At 38.6% G+C, this 13,842-nt stretch overlaps 1 pseudogene; it reads left to right on the top strand.

Moving 5' to 3' along the window:
• Window positions 1–5,978, top strand: part of LOC140931698 (zinc finger protein 862-like) — an 8,351-nt pseudogene extending 2,373 nt beyond the window's left edge.
• Window positions 5,979–13,842: the final 7,864 nt, after the last annotated feature.

The following is a 13,842-nucleotide window of genomic DNA, read 5'->3' as shown; positions in this document are numbered from 1 at the left end:
GAAAAATGTGATATTGATCCAAATAGTGGAAATCTCGAGGAACTGGATTGCCTTCATACAGAATATGATCAATTGTACGATTACATTACACAAGGGGCAATCATTCGCTCTAGGGCAACCTGGTATGAAATGGGTGAAAAAAACAACAAATATTTTTTGAATTTAGAAAATTCAAACAAAACTAAAAGCAGTGTCCGCAAAATCTTAACAACTGTTGGAGAATTAACTAGCGACCCAAAAAAGATTATGAATGAATTGGAATTATATTATTCTAATCTCTATGATGGTAGAAATTCCGCAGACATGCAGACAATTTCTTCGTGTATAAATGATCTCACCGATGTTCCATTTTTAGCCGAGGAGAAGAGGAACGTTTGCGAGGGTATCCTTAGATATGATGAATGCTATAATGTATTACAGACCTTCCAGAAGAATAAATCGCCAGGGAACGAAGGTTTAACAGCCGAGTTTTACTTAGCCTTTTGGCCCTTGCTTGGAAAGTTGGTAGTTGATAGTTTGAACTATGCTTTCAAATACGGTGAACTATCGAACTCACAGAAACAGGCCGTTATCACCTTAATTGAAAAGAAAGGAAAAGACAAAAGGTTGGTGAAGAATTGGCGTCCAATATCTCTTGTAAATGTTGATGCTAAATTGGCGTCTAAAACTTTGGCAAAGCGTTTGGAAAAGGTGCTTCCTGAAGTAATTCATTTTAATCAAAACGCGTTTGTAAAGGGGAGAACAATTTTTGATGCCGTCAGAACGATCGATGATGTGATTGAATATGCTAGGTACAAAGATATACCAGGGATTCTAGTAGCTAGAGACTTTGAAAAAGCTTTCGACTCGCTCAATTTAAATTTTCTTTTAAGAGTATAATTTACATGCATTTAACTTTGGTCCTTCTTTTATTCAGTGGATACGAGTCTTATATAACAACGCCTCTAGCTGTGTAATGAACAATGGTTTTACAACAGGACCTTTTGCACTAAGTAGGGGAGTAAGGCAGAGAGATCCCCTCTCTCCCTACCTGTTCATAATAGCTTTGGAGACCTTAGCTATAAAGATAAGAGAAGATGATGGCATTAAGGGCATTACGATATGAGATGAACCTGTTAAACTTTCCCTTTTCGCTGATGACATGACCTGCTTTATCAAAGACAGTAGTTCTTATACCAACCTATTCGTTACGCTGAAGACTTTTGGTGAATGTTCTGGAGTGGGAAAGATAAAGTAAAACGAAATGTAATGATTTCGGAAGTTGAAAAGGGTGGCTTAAATATGCTCGATATTGATTCTATGGTTCGTATCAGACGAGTGATATGTATGAAAAAATATTTGGAAGACTATAAAAGTCCGTGGAAAGCTTTTTTAAATGAGGTTCTTATCCCCGTTGGTGGGAAGCTCATATTGCATTGTAATTTTGATACTTCTAAATTAAGAATTTATTTACCAAGTTTCTACAAGCAATGTCTCGATGCGTGGTCAGAAGTAAATGCAAAAACATCCAGCTTGCTACATGAAATTGCAAATGAAGTTATTTGGAATAACAAGCTTCTCTGCATTAATAAGAAATCTGTGTATCGTAGAGATATTGCAGATTTAGGGTTTTTTAAAATTTGCGATTTATTTTCAACTAAAGAAAATCTCAATCCTGAGATAGGTTTCTTCATTATGGGTATTATTAACTCTATGCCTGCCAGTTGGCGCTTGACAATTAAGAGGGCAACTACTGCACCGGTGATTGATCCACTTCCGGATTCACCTGCTATCCTAATAAGTAACAATTTGGTTCCAATTCTTGATGCTTCCTCAAAGCAAATCTACCGGCTTTTCCTAGAGAAAAAACAAACAACGCCTACTGCTAAAGTAAAGTTAGCTGCAAAGTATTCAAACATTGATATTGATTGGAAAAGTGTTTATTCGCTACCTTTTCACACAACATTAGAATCTAAACTTAGAGAATTTCAGTTTAAAATTTTAAACCGTATTGTCTCTAAAAAAGCGAACAACAGTTTCGTTTCGGCTTGGCTGAGTCGCCATCCTGTACTTTCTGCCAAACAGAGATTGAATCCATAGAGCATTTACTCTTTTCCTGTAGAGTATCATCTAGTTTTTGGAAACATGTCTTGTCCTGGTTGCGCGATAATAACATCTCTGTTGATAACCTTAAAGAGGAGGACGTCATTTTTGGTAAGTTCGATATTGCAGAAGATTTTCTCCTGTTTAACCAAATGTTGCTTCTGGGTAAGTTTTATATTTACTCTCGGAAATACCAGAATGGTATACCTTCTCTTCAAGGTTTTATAGCCAGGACAAGGCGTATTTATAACATTGAACTCCATATTGCCAGGAAAAGAGACAAATTAAACAATCATTTTAGAAAGTGGGAAAAGTTAATAAGCGTTTTTACGTAAAAGTGATGTTATGATTAATTTCAAGAATTAGTTTAAAGTGATGTCATTGTAATTTACATGCTAAGTAACTGTATTGCTGTAATAGCTTTGTTTAGCTTTGTATTTTTTTTTGTTTGTACTATATATATGTGTGTGTGTGTGTGTGCGTGTGTGTGTGTGTGTTTTTTTTTTCTCTTTCTTAATTTCTATTTTGTATGTAAACGTAAGAAATGCTTTAATTAAAAAATATAAAAAAAAATACATTACAAGTTATCTTTTCAACATAATGAACTTGCACTGGCAGATATAAATAAAGTGTGCGTTTTGCATGTCAAAAGAGTCATTGAACCGCAACGACCTTTGAATACAAGCAATCAACCGGCTCCTCTTTGGTTATTATGAGAACTCTAAGAACTTTGAAACCTGCTGAATTGTATGGTTAGTGCAAATTCCTAACAGTTATAACAGGATGGTTAATTAAATTTCCTAGCAAACTTATCCGAAATAAAAACAAACATTGCGTGAGGTCTGAGCTGAGGCCGCGGATGTTGTCCCATGAACATTAAGCTTACTTTTACGAGCGAGCCGATATCTTTATTCATGTTAGAAAAGATTGCGTAAAATCTGGGAAGTGAAAAAGTACTTACAGTATGTATGGTGTAACTTGAAAAGAGATGTTTACAGTGGAAATCTTTTAAAACACTAAAAAAATGTCTACAATTATAGAAGCATAAAAGTAACATTAAAAGGAATGTCAAGATAAACTTCGTGTACACATACAATTTATAAGCTTAATTCTTCAGCAGCTCATAAAACAAACGACACAAAAAACTACTGCAAAAGGTAAATGGAAATCCGCCAAAAATGTAACTCAGCATAAGTGACAGGGTGAGGTTTATGCATTGCATACTGGACCTTTCTTTGGCAGATGATTCAACAATGCCTTTAGTACAAGCAGCAAGTGAAGGGGTAGAGACTCAGTCGTCTAATGAAGCACTCTCACATACCTCACGGCAAGTAGAAAAAACCCAAGGGCCAAGTGTATCTAAAGCAATAGCAGATGACATAATGTTATTAGAAATAGAGAAATGTGGACTTTCTAACCTGCACAACTACTACGAGTGCAAACAGAAACGCTGCAAAGATTTCTCAGAAGAAGAGGAGGCCAGGCAGAAGAAGCTGAAGAAGAGACGATTTCACCACAGCTGGGTCGAAGAAAGAGAACTAGCCTATGATAAGACCACAGGCATCTGGTGGCTTCTGTTCTCGGAAAACCAAGGCATGTTTTGTTTTCTTTGCTGTAAACATAAAACTTTGAACACCCAGAACAATGCTGCAGTATTCAGCACTACACCCAGCAAAAGATACAGGAAAGAGGCCATCAGAGAACATTCTTCAGCCAAAATGCATCAAGCTGCTGTGGAAGCTGAAATGAATCAAAGGGTGTCAATGTTTCATCAACAGTATGAAGAAAAGGAAGCAGTTCGCAACGATGTACTGTACAATGCTTTTGCAGCCTTGTACTGGTTAGCAAAGGAGGCAGTTGCCAATGTTAAGTTCTTTTCTTTGCTAAACCTGTTTCGTGCTGTTGGGCTAGACAAAATGCAGCATTTTAATCACAAATCTCCCGCTGCAGAGACAGAAATGTTCCTGACAAGTGGAAATGTGGTCAAGAACATGATTACAAATGAAATAAAGAAAGCAGGGTCTTATGGCCTTCTAATTGATGAAGTAACAGACATCTCTGTTACTGAGCAATTAATCACGTTCATGCAGTTTTGGAACAGCACTTCTGGTGGCACAGAGATTAAGTTTCTTAGTGCAAATGATCTCCTTGTTGAATCTGAGTCTGCAAATGCAGAAACCATAACGAGGACTCTTGTAACAGAGTTAAACCATTGTGACTTGTCAGTTGGAAAGCTCAATGGCCTTTGCACGGATGGAGCATCCGTGATGACTGGAAAAACCAGTGGGGTGGCCACCAGGCTGAAAGAGTTGAACAAACACCTCATCAGCGTTCACTGCATCTGCCATAAACTGTCCCTTGCTTGCTGTGATACTAATGATGATATCGCATACATGCAAGAAGTTGAGAGATGGCTTTTTCAGATCTGGAAATTTTTTGAAAATTCCCCAAAATGACTTGCAGCATATCTGAAGACCCAACTTAACGTGAAAAAGCTGCAAGAGCCTTCAAAAGAGGCTAAAGATAAGTGCGTCTGTAGACTTGCTAAGGCTACTCGCACGAGGTGGCTCTCTCTTGGCAAGGCTGTAGAGGGTGTACATAAGGATTACGTACCACTCATGCTTACACTAAAGCAACTTGACCAGAAAGATGCTCAGGCGTCAGGTCTTCTCGGAAAGATGCACAAAGTGAAATTCATTGGGGTGGTAACAGTCATGCATCACGTTCTTCCTGTTCTCAACAGGCTCAGCTGTGCTTTCCAACAAGGAAAGGTTTCCTTCTCCCATATAAAGCCAGCAATTCAGAAGTGCACCGATGACCTTGACAAAATTGCCCAGATGGGAGTTCCAGTCACTGAGTTCCTTAGAGATCTTTCACCTGGAGGCAGATTGGAACAAGCTGATCTTACTGCGTCTGATAGAGACAAGCTGTTTCTCACCAATTTCCTGGTGAAATATGTCAATTCACTGAAAGAAAGCTTAAGTAGCAGATTTCCTGCCCTTCCCCTCCTGTCTGCTTTTAGTATATTTGACCCTCCACAAGTTCCAGAAAGGGGCCAGCCAGGATTCAGGGATTATGGCAGTACAGCGGTGAAACTTCTGGCTGAGCAGTTCTTTGATGACGAAAGCGACAAAAAGCAGTTGATGGATGAGTGGCAGGTATTCAAGTACGACTTGACAAAATGGAAGAACGAATTGCCTGAGGAAGTTAGAAAGCTTTCTGGTGGAAGCAAACCTACAGTCACTTCAACTGATTGGTGCCTCCAGAAGCTAATGTTCATGAAGGACCTGGTCCCATTTAATCTTCCACTTATTGCAAAGTTGGCAGAGGCAGTGATCTCTCTTCCAGTCTCGAATGCATGGCCGGAAAGAGGTGCCAGTTCTTTAAAACTGATGAAGACAAGGCTTCGAAGTAGAATGAAGAATGACATGCTCAACGCTCTGCTACACATTCTCATCAATGGTCCTAAAGTGGGAAGTAAGAAATTTGAAGGAGTGATTGATGCTTCTGTTAGAGCTTGGTTAGCTGCCAAATCACGCCGAAAGTGTCCTCCAAAGTTTGTCAGCACACCACTGGTCGCCAATTCAAGTGGTATAAGTGAGAACGTTGTAACGGTAACCATGCAGGATGCTGGTGTGCCGACAAATGATGACAGCGTCATTCAGCCAGTTCAACGTACAATTGCAGATGAAGTAGATGAAACCTCAAAAGCATTGGAGCTACCAGCAGATGATGATTCAGATTCAGATTATGGCTCTGACTTTGAATTTTCCCATGACATATAGTGTAGTCCTTTTAAGGTTCATACATTAGTTGCCCGTATTTAGGATTGACTTTAAGTTTTCTTCATGAATGAAAGCAGCAAAACAGTACAGGAGGAGTTCATTCATGAAACTCTACGATCTATATAATGTTTGTTTCAGTTATTATAATTTTAATCAGAAAAGCAAGTGTGGCTCACTATCTAACAAACTAAGCAATATACCGGTAAGCCAGTAAGTTTGTTTCATTATTCATACTGTTATATTATGTATTTAGTGAATTCTTTAAGGCTGCAAAAAGTTACAAAATTAGTTTCATTATTGGTTTTCATGAAGTCAATTTGTGCTTGTCAATTTAGTAAATTCTTTAACGCTGTAAACAGTTACAACATTGCTAGTATAAGTAAAGCTCCGCAAATTATTCACAATTTTCGCTTGCAAAATGAGGGAATAGAAATATAAATTTCCACCCCAGAATGCTGGAAAATGCATTTCCAAGAGTCTAATTTTCAAAAATTTTCCGGGGCAGCATGCCCCCGGACCCCCCTACAGGCTCGGGCCTTCGGCCCTGCGTTATATAGGGCTGCCATTTGAGTGCCATCTATAGGACTTCGTGTAGAAAGCTAATTTTTTAGTATTTTAGAAAAGATGGCTGCTTTCAGGAGATTCACACATGGAGATTTGACTACAATATGTAATCATTTTGCATGGATTTATCATGGCCTTTTGCCAAGTCTAACATTTTTCTCATGCTCATTTATCCAAGAAAAAAGTCCCTTTGAATCCGGCAAATGGAGGTAGATTCTTGGACAGTCTGGAAGGGAACCATTGCTTCCCACGTTGGCTGTTTATCAAATAACTTCTGTTCATAAAGTGTTTGAACGACTTTCTTCAAATCCTGCCTGACAGATTTCTTGGAAAGTTCACCTGAGATCTTCGTCACTTTCAACCTAGGTCCAGATGTTCCAAAAATGCTTTGATGACGAAAAATGCCCTGCAAATTCTACAAATACTACTTTCACTGATATTAGCCCCCAGTTCTCTTATCATATCTTTGATCAAATGATTGTCATGTTCCAATGCTAGATCCATGGCAACATTAACTGTTCTGCTGCATTTCATCCTTTCTGCTTCTCTAGGAATTAGCAAGACATACATTTGAAACATGTAAGCCCCCAAAGCATACTTGATGCTGCCACTGCCATCTTGCTTGAAATATAACAGGAACATCTTGATGCATCACATTATCCTTTCACCATCACCCTCTTTTAAGGCATCCATGAAGTTCCGTAACAGTAAAGTGATGTTGATGAAACCACAGTGATAGTCAAAAATGTCATTTTTGGGTTTAGGATTTTGACCAGTGGGATCAGTCACAGTATTAATGAGTACTGGTTTCTCGGGAATGATGGGTGGGGGGTTATAAGACAGTTCATGCCTCATTATGTGGACTCCATCATGGTTAATGAGCTTGAACACCCTGGGAATCTACAGCGGTACCTGTCATTTGGAGGTATAGGCTGATTAGTTTGGGCTGTTTCCCTTTCCTGTAGTGCTTGAATATTATTGAAGTGATTTCCATACAGAGCTCCATCAACTACATAGGTTCGAATGAATTCTTTGACCACTCCATAAAAAAATGTTGGCGAACCACCTTGAGTCCTGTTGCTAATTCTTGGCTGATAGTGTGCTTCGTGGGTGTGTTTTCTGTTGTTTCCTTGCCAAAGAACATATGGGCTGCAGCAATGATACTGGCATCCAAGCCCCACTTAACAAATCTCTTACACGGAGCAGGTTTTTGTTGGGTATCACTGACCACATTGGGCCAGTTCAATGCAAACAGCGACGTCTCGTCAGATGCTAAGGAACCACTGTCGTATCTAAAAAAGATAACTGGATAAAAGAAAAAGAAATGTTTTCAAGGGTGGTGACATAGGAGCACCATGTTCCTTGATCTAGACAACCGTGAAAACCAAGAAAGAATTCACTTCTGTACTGAAAAGAATGCAGACATTCAGAAAGTGTTGTCTAGTCGTTTACCTCAAGTGAAGCTGGTTTCAAAAATCCTAAGAACCTAGAACCGAGATCAAGCTGAACAGGTTCTTATATTTCGGGGTACTTTTTGACAAATCAGGGTGTTTAGGTTCTTAATTTTCCAGAGTTTGTCGTAGCATAGTCATTCACAGAAATCTTTCACTACTAGTACATAATGGCTTGGAACTAGTTTAAATAACAGACATATGCTTGCAAAGCTCAATAATAATAGTCAGAATGGCCCCCTAGAAAGTCATAATTCCTGATTAGTATTCATTATTATTTATTACTTTGTGTGAGATATTTTTTCAAACGGTTATCACAAATATTAGTTTATGTTCACCAATCAATAGGTTGGGCACCTTGGAGCTCTTTAGGAACGCAAAATAAACGTAAAATGTTCCTCTAAGTTACCGTGAAAGAGGATCACAATTTAGTATTCACCATCAGTTTATCAGAGTATGCCAGGTCTCTTATATCTTTCCTCTAAGATAGCATTAACATTTGAAAACTAACACTAAAGGGATTTGCTGAAATAGAACTTTGAAACACGACAATGGTCTAGATATGGATCTGACAGTTTACACCAGTTCTTGGCTTTCTTAATCAGATTTTAGTGAGACACCTCAAAGATGTAATCACAACATACAAGAACATGGTTACCTGTCAGGCCCTATAAGCTGAAGAGAACTGCTAAACCTGGAAATGTCTGCTTCAAAGAAAGCATGCAACAATAAAAAGGAATGACCACACTAAGTTTGCCACAATGATGGAGGAGAAGTCCACTGGCAAGCAGCACAGCCAACAGAGACTATATGGGTTTGATGAAAAGCATGGTGCAAAGAGTTTACAATAAGATACAATTGGTTAACCTACAATAAGCAAGATCTAGCCACAGAATTGATTGAACTTCTGAAAAACAATAACAGTCTAACTGCTATGCCCCCCCCCACATTATCTGTACAATCTGAGTGCTCATGCATAAACATGAGAAACCTAAAGGTGCCTTAAAACATAAATTTTTGCATTTTACAGATTTCATGTTATCTAGTCACAAAGTATTTTATCTATTTCACTCTCTAAAGGTCCATTAAAAGAGGCAAACGCTTGATCATTTAACACTAAAGCTTTGTGGTCAAACTGTAGCTTGAACAGTAAAACTGTTTTTTTAGGGGTAATTTTGGACGAACATCTGTCATAACAAAAACGCTCATTGCTTACTTAGCTTCTAAAGTTTCCAGGCCTTTAGGTGTTATCTCCAAGTCAAGCTTTTACCTTTACAAATCTACTTTACATACACTCAATTTCTCCCTTGTCTACCCCTAATTGCAATGTTGTGCAACAGACCCAATATTTAAGAATATTTGTATTTCACCGCTTAATGATATGTATCTAACAGAAATAGGTAATATAATGTTTCAATATAAAACTGTGTTGTTACCAGATATATTTAATAACACCTTTATACGAAGGAATCAGGTTCATAGTCATGATACCAGGAATGCCAGAAACACTTTTACCGGCAAAAGCAGTAAAGTCAGTAAAATGTCAAGTTCAGTGTACAGTGTTGAGCTCTCGCCATGTGAGGATTTTCTTCTTTATGCTCCTTAATAATGTTGATGATTGTGTTATATCTTGTGACTTTTTCTGTTTTTCCAGGAGCAAGGAGAGTTAATTCAAACTCTGTTTCTCCTTGCCAATGTTCATGTTTACGAGTGGTGCACTTAAGAGGACTGTCAAGTGGTCACTCACTTGATAAGGTGCAAGTTAGAAAATTTTGATAGAGTTGGATAAGGGATCTTGCTAGATACCTACACACCTGTGGCCAAAGAATACCACAGAGTGTTGGAAACTGATGATCTTAAGTCCATTATTGTGAATCCTTCAGAAGAAGTTTCTGATGGGCCTTTCACGTCAACAGAGACCTGTCCATCCGTAACAAGTACAACAGAAAGTGCAGACAACAATCTGGCTGTACCTCTTTCACCCACATGCAATGTACCATCAGGAAAAACATCAAGAAGACGAGTTTGCCTCACAAGAAGATCATTTCACCTGTCCAACACCAGCAACCAATAGTCAGAAATGGCTTACAGCCTTCTACAGCAGCCTCAGCCAACCTGATTCTAGCCGTAAAAGGATCAAAACCGTCAACAACACGCATCCCACAGAAGAACGATACTGGAAGATCCAAATCCATGTGCATTGAAATCGAGGTATTACCAACTGAAAACAGATACATTCTATGGATGGACTGGGCAGACATTAAGGTAAATGTTCAAAAAACAGGTACCATCAGGGCCCACCAGGAACATGAAAGTTTCCTAACCATTGTCAATGAAAAACGCATATGATCTGCACTCCTCGCAATATAAAATTACGCCAAGAGAGTTTTTCGCAATGTAATACAAAAGCCTAAAGGTTGGAGAAATATCGTTAATATTGATCAGTGCCCACAATGAACACAGCATATCCTCGATGAATGTGACAACCATTTGACTGATAGAGATATCAAACCGTTTTATTTAGAGCATGATCAGAATACCCACACGCTATTTCAGATGTCCTCAGAGTGGTCTGTTGTGAGCGAATGCGAGATTTTAGAGAAAAAGGATTGTCTGCTCACTGTCCCTTAGAGCACTGATTACTTCAAGATTACCACACCATGTGCAGAAATAAAACGTGGTCACTACGTAATTCTAGTGCCAAGAAGAGACAGATTGTTGGTCCAGCAATGCTTGTTCTTACAAAATCTTTGAAAATCTCTTAGCTGTAATATATCAAGCATGGGACGCAGTGTTTCATCCACAGATGAAACACTGAGTAGAGGGTTGAAAATATGATGCAGAGCAAAGTATTTTTGACGAACTTCGAGGTGTTTCATCTGGTGAGGAAACACTTCGTTGAATGCTTGATACTGCTTCTCAAAGATGGAGAAATTTAGTATGCAAAAATGAGCAGTTTTTCATGATTTCTAAACACTCATTAAACATTAATTTCGTCCGTATTTTCTTATGAATTATTAATGAGTTTGAGAAATCTATGTGAAAACAAAACGACAGCAAAACCTTCACAGGGTGAAAAATTGCTAAACAGCTTCCTGAACTTTGGAGGAAAACAAGTTTTTTCCAGATTTATGCATAACCATCACTAACATTAGGATTGGATTGGATTGTTACTGTCTGTTACCAGGAGAAGTGTGATGGCGCTCATCGAAGAAACTGTTGTACAAAGACCCTGGTGACAGTGAACCAAGGTGGTGGATTGGTGAGACCCTCTGAAAGGCTTTTGGTACCACCTATCAAGTCTCAGAGCAACACTCTTACTGTACTTAAGGGGGAACCAGAAAACCAATTGATCATCCCTTTGTTATTACATGAAAAGTGACAACACTTGCCAAATACACCCCAGAAGAGGGGGTAACAATCCTTGCAATCCCAGCAGTCATCATAAAGTCAGTGGCAATGTATTTTGGTGTCAGGCAGAAAAGCTTCAGGTAACTAAATCATGCATCATTTGTATTCTTTCTAAGTTGTTCTGATCAATTAAAATGTCTTATGGAAGATTGCATTAGGCCGCATCTGGCACTCCATGAGGTCTCCATACTTAAAAGTATTGGTTCCACGTTGGCAGAGACAGTGTGAAATAATGCCCAGGATGATCTGGCGAGAGACTTCCCCAGTCCCAACCTTTGAGAAGAGGAGGTGGTAGTGGAAAGCACCGCTGCTGCTGATGATAATAAGGAGGTGGTGGAAAGCACCAAAGATGGTGAGAAGGAGGAGGAAGAAGAAGACATAGAAAGAACTGGGGAAGGGGAGGAGGTGAAGAGTACTGATGAAGAGGGAAAGGAAGTGATAGAAATATCTGAAGAGAAGGAAGACGAGGTGGTGAAAAGCATTGACAGAGGATGTGGAGGTGAAAGGTATTAAACAACAAGATGTAAACGAGGATGAAGAGGTAAAAAGCCCAAGCAATAATGAAGACATACAATTTCTACTTAAATGCTCACCATCTGAAATCGATGAAGATTGAAAAGTTAATTAAATAAGCTGCTTTAAAACTGTTAATTGACATAAATAAACTGTTAACATTTGTCATATGCAAATTGTTTGTTCTTATTCTTTCAAGATCTTAACATTTTCAGTCCAATTTGACCAGTCACAAACTTGTATTCTACGCAATAAAAGGAAGAGCCACCATCAATAGACTCAAATAATTTCAAAGGCCTTCAAACCAATCTAAAACATTGCCAGAAACTACTGCCAGGTCCAGTTTGACCATTCACAAAGTTAAAAGAAGTTTTTAATTTTGACCCAAAATTTAATTTGCATCTTTTTTTCGCCCTGTCCATAACCTTTAAGCTAATAAGTCATTTCAATTCATTGACTGCAAAAATGCACGAGGAAGATGTGGATGGTGAAGACATAAATGATGAAGAATCCAAAGAACCAGAAGACCAAGGGACTATTGATTACTCAACAGTCCAACTTGGCTGTGCCTGTTCTATAATTACCTCAGCACCCTGATAGAAAGAGAGCAAGAAATCGTCTACAGATGCCACACACTTGCGAAAAATATTGGAAGTACATCCTAAAGGGAAAGATATAGAAGTACTGCCAGAAGATGAGGAACAGATGGTTTAGACAGAGTGGTTGGATAAGAAGCTCGAAACAAGATGGTCGGGGAGTGTTCATTCCTCGTTTATTTATCTCTGGACAAAATCTATTCCTAAAATTTGTCACCAAACAGAGAGTGAGGACAGATGAAGTACCTTCCCTCGGCCCTGAGGCCATCACCATAGTGAAGAACATCAAGGAATTAATCTCAGCCTGGCGCAAAATGAGTGGCATCGACACTTATCCACAAACAACCGAGAAGATATTAAAGACATGTGATCATAGATTGACAAATGAAGATTTGGAGGACTTTAGGTAAAGTAACGCAGTCCTGGAAATAGTGGATTTGGTTGATAAAGCAGTTCATTGTTCTTCAATATCAACATGAGGAAACCATATGATCATTGCTTTCTTCTGTGCATAAAAAAAATCTAGGCAACTCGTATACAGTATGCTCAGAAAGCCTCAGCCTCGAATCAAGTAAGTAGAGTGGAAACTGGAAATTTAAACCGAAAATGATAGGCTTTACAGCGCCTACTGATTGTCATCCGACTGGTCCCTTTTCTCAGGAGAATGCGACTGGCTTACAAAGGTTTTTGACAAGCTCAAGTACAAACATCATTTCCAGCTATAATTTTACCATACACAGGAAGACGAAATGTGAAATTTTCTTCGAAAATCATATGCCAACCCCTTTGGAAAAAGTACATAAAAGTTTGGGCTGGATAAACAGTGAACTTAAAGCCAATCTAGAAATTGCTGAGCTGGATGCAGCCAGAGGCGCTCTACACATGCAGCAATTTTATGCAGTATACAGCCACAGAGAAGACCTTAATTTCATTTGAATTAGGGAAAAAACTAATTTGGGAGAACAGGCCACTGCAAATCGGTGGAATCCATTCCTGATACCTTAAAGGAAAGCAGAACAGTTGAAATTTCTTTACTTGAAGATCATGATTCAAAAAGAGAACAAGAAGAGACCACAAACGAGATAAGCGTTAAACAAGGCCTCCTTACACTTGCACAAATCATCATTCATGAGCTTCCAATGAAGACACAAGACATCAGCTCTAAATATATAAATAATAAATAAATAAATAAATAAATAAATGGTTTTTGGAACTGCTAAAAATCTTACAATATGGTCAACCTACGAATTTATATAGATGATATGGAAAGCACAACTAAACGGGGCTAGAATTAAAACCTTCAATGTCTTGAAAAGAACCTAACAGCTCGCCCTCAAACTTGGTACATCATATAGCCTTGCCAGTCACTGTGACCTACGGGGATTATGCAAAAGAGCTGTCAATCACATAGAAACGAGGCTAGACTTTAACCCTAAATAC

The sequence above is a fragment of the Porites lutea genome, chromosome 3 (genome assembly GCF_958299795.1).
Source record: "Porites lutea chromosome 3, jaPorLute2.1, whole genome shotgun sequence".
NCBI classification, from domain to species: domain Eukaryota; kingdom Metazoa; phylum Cnidaria; class Anthozoa; order Scleractinia; family Poritidae; genus Porites; species Porites lutea.
Note: the sequence above shows the minus strand (reverse complement) of the source record. Positions and strands in the feature narration are given on the sequence as shown.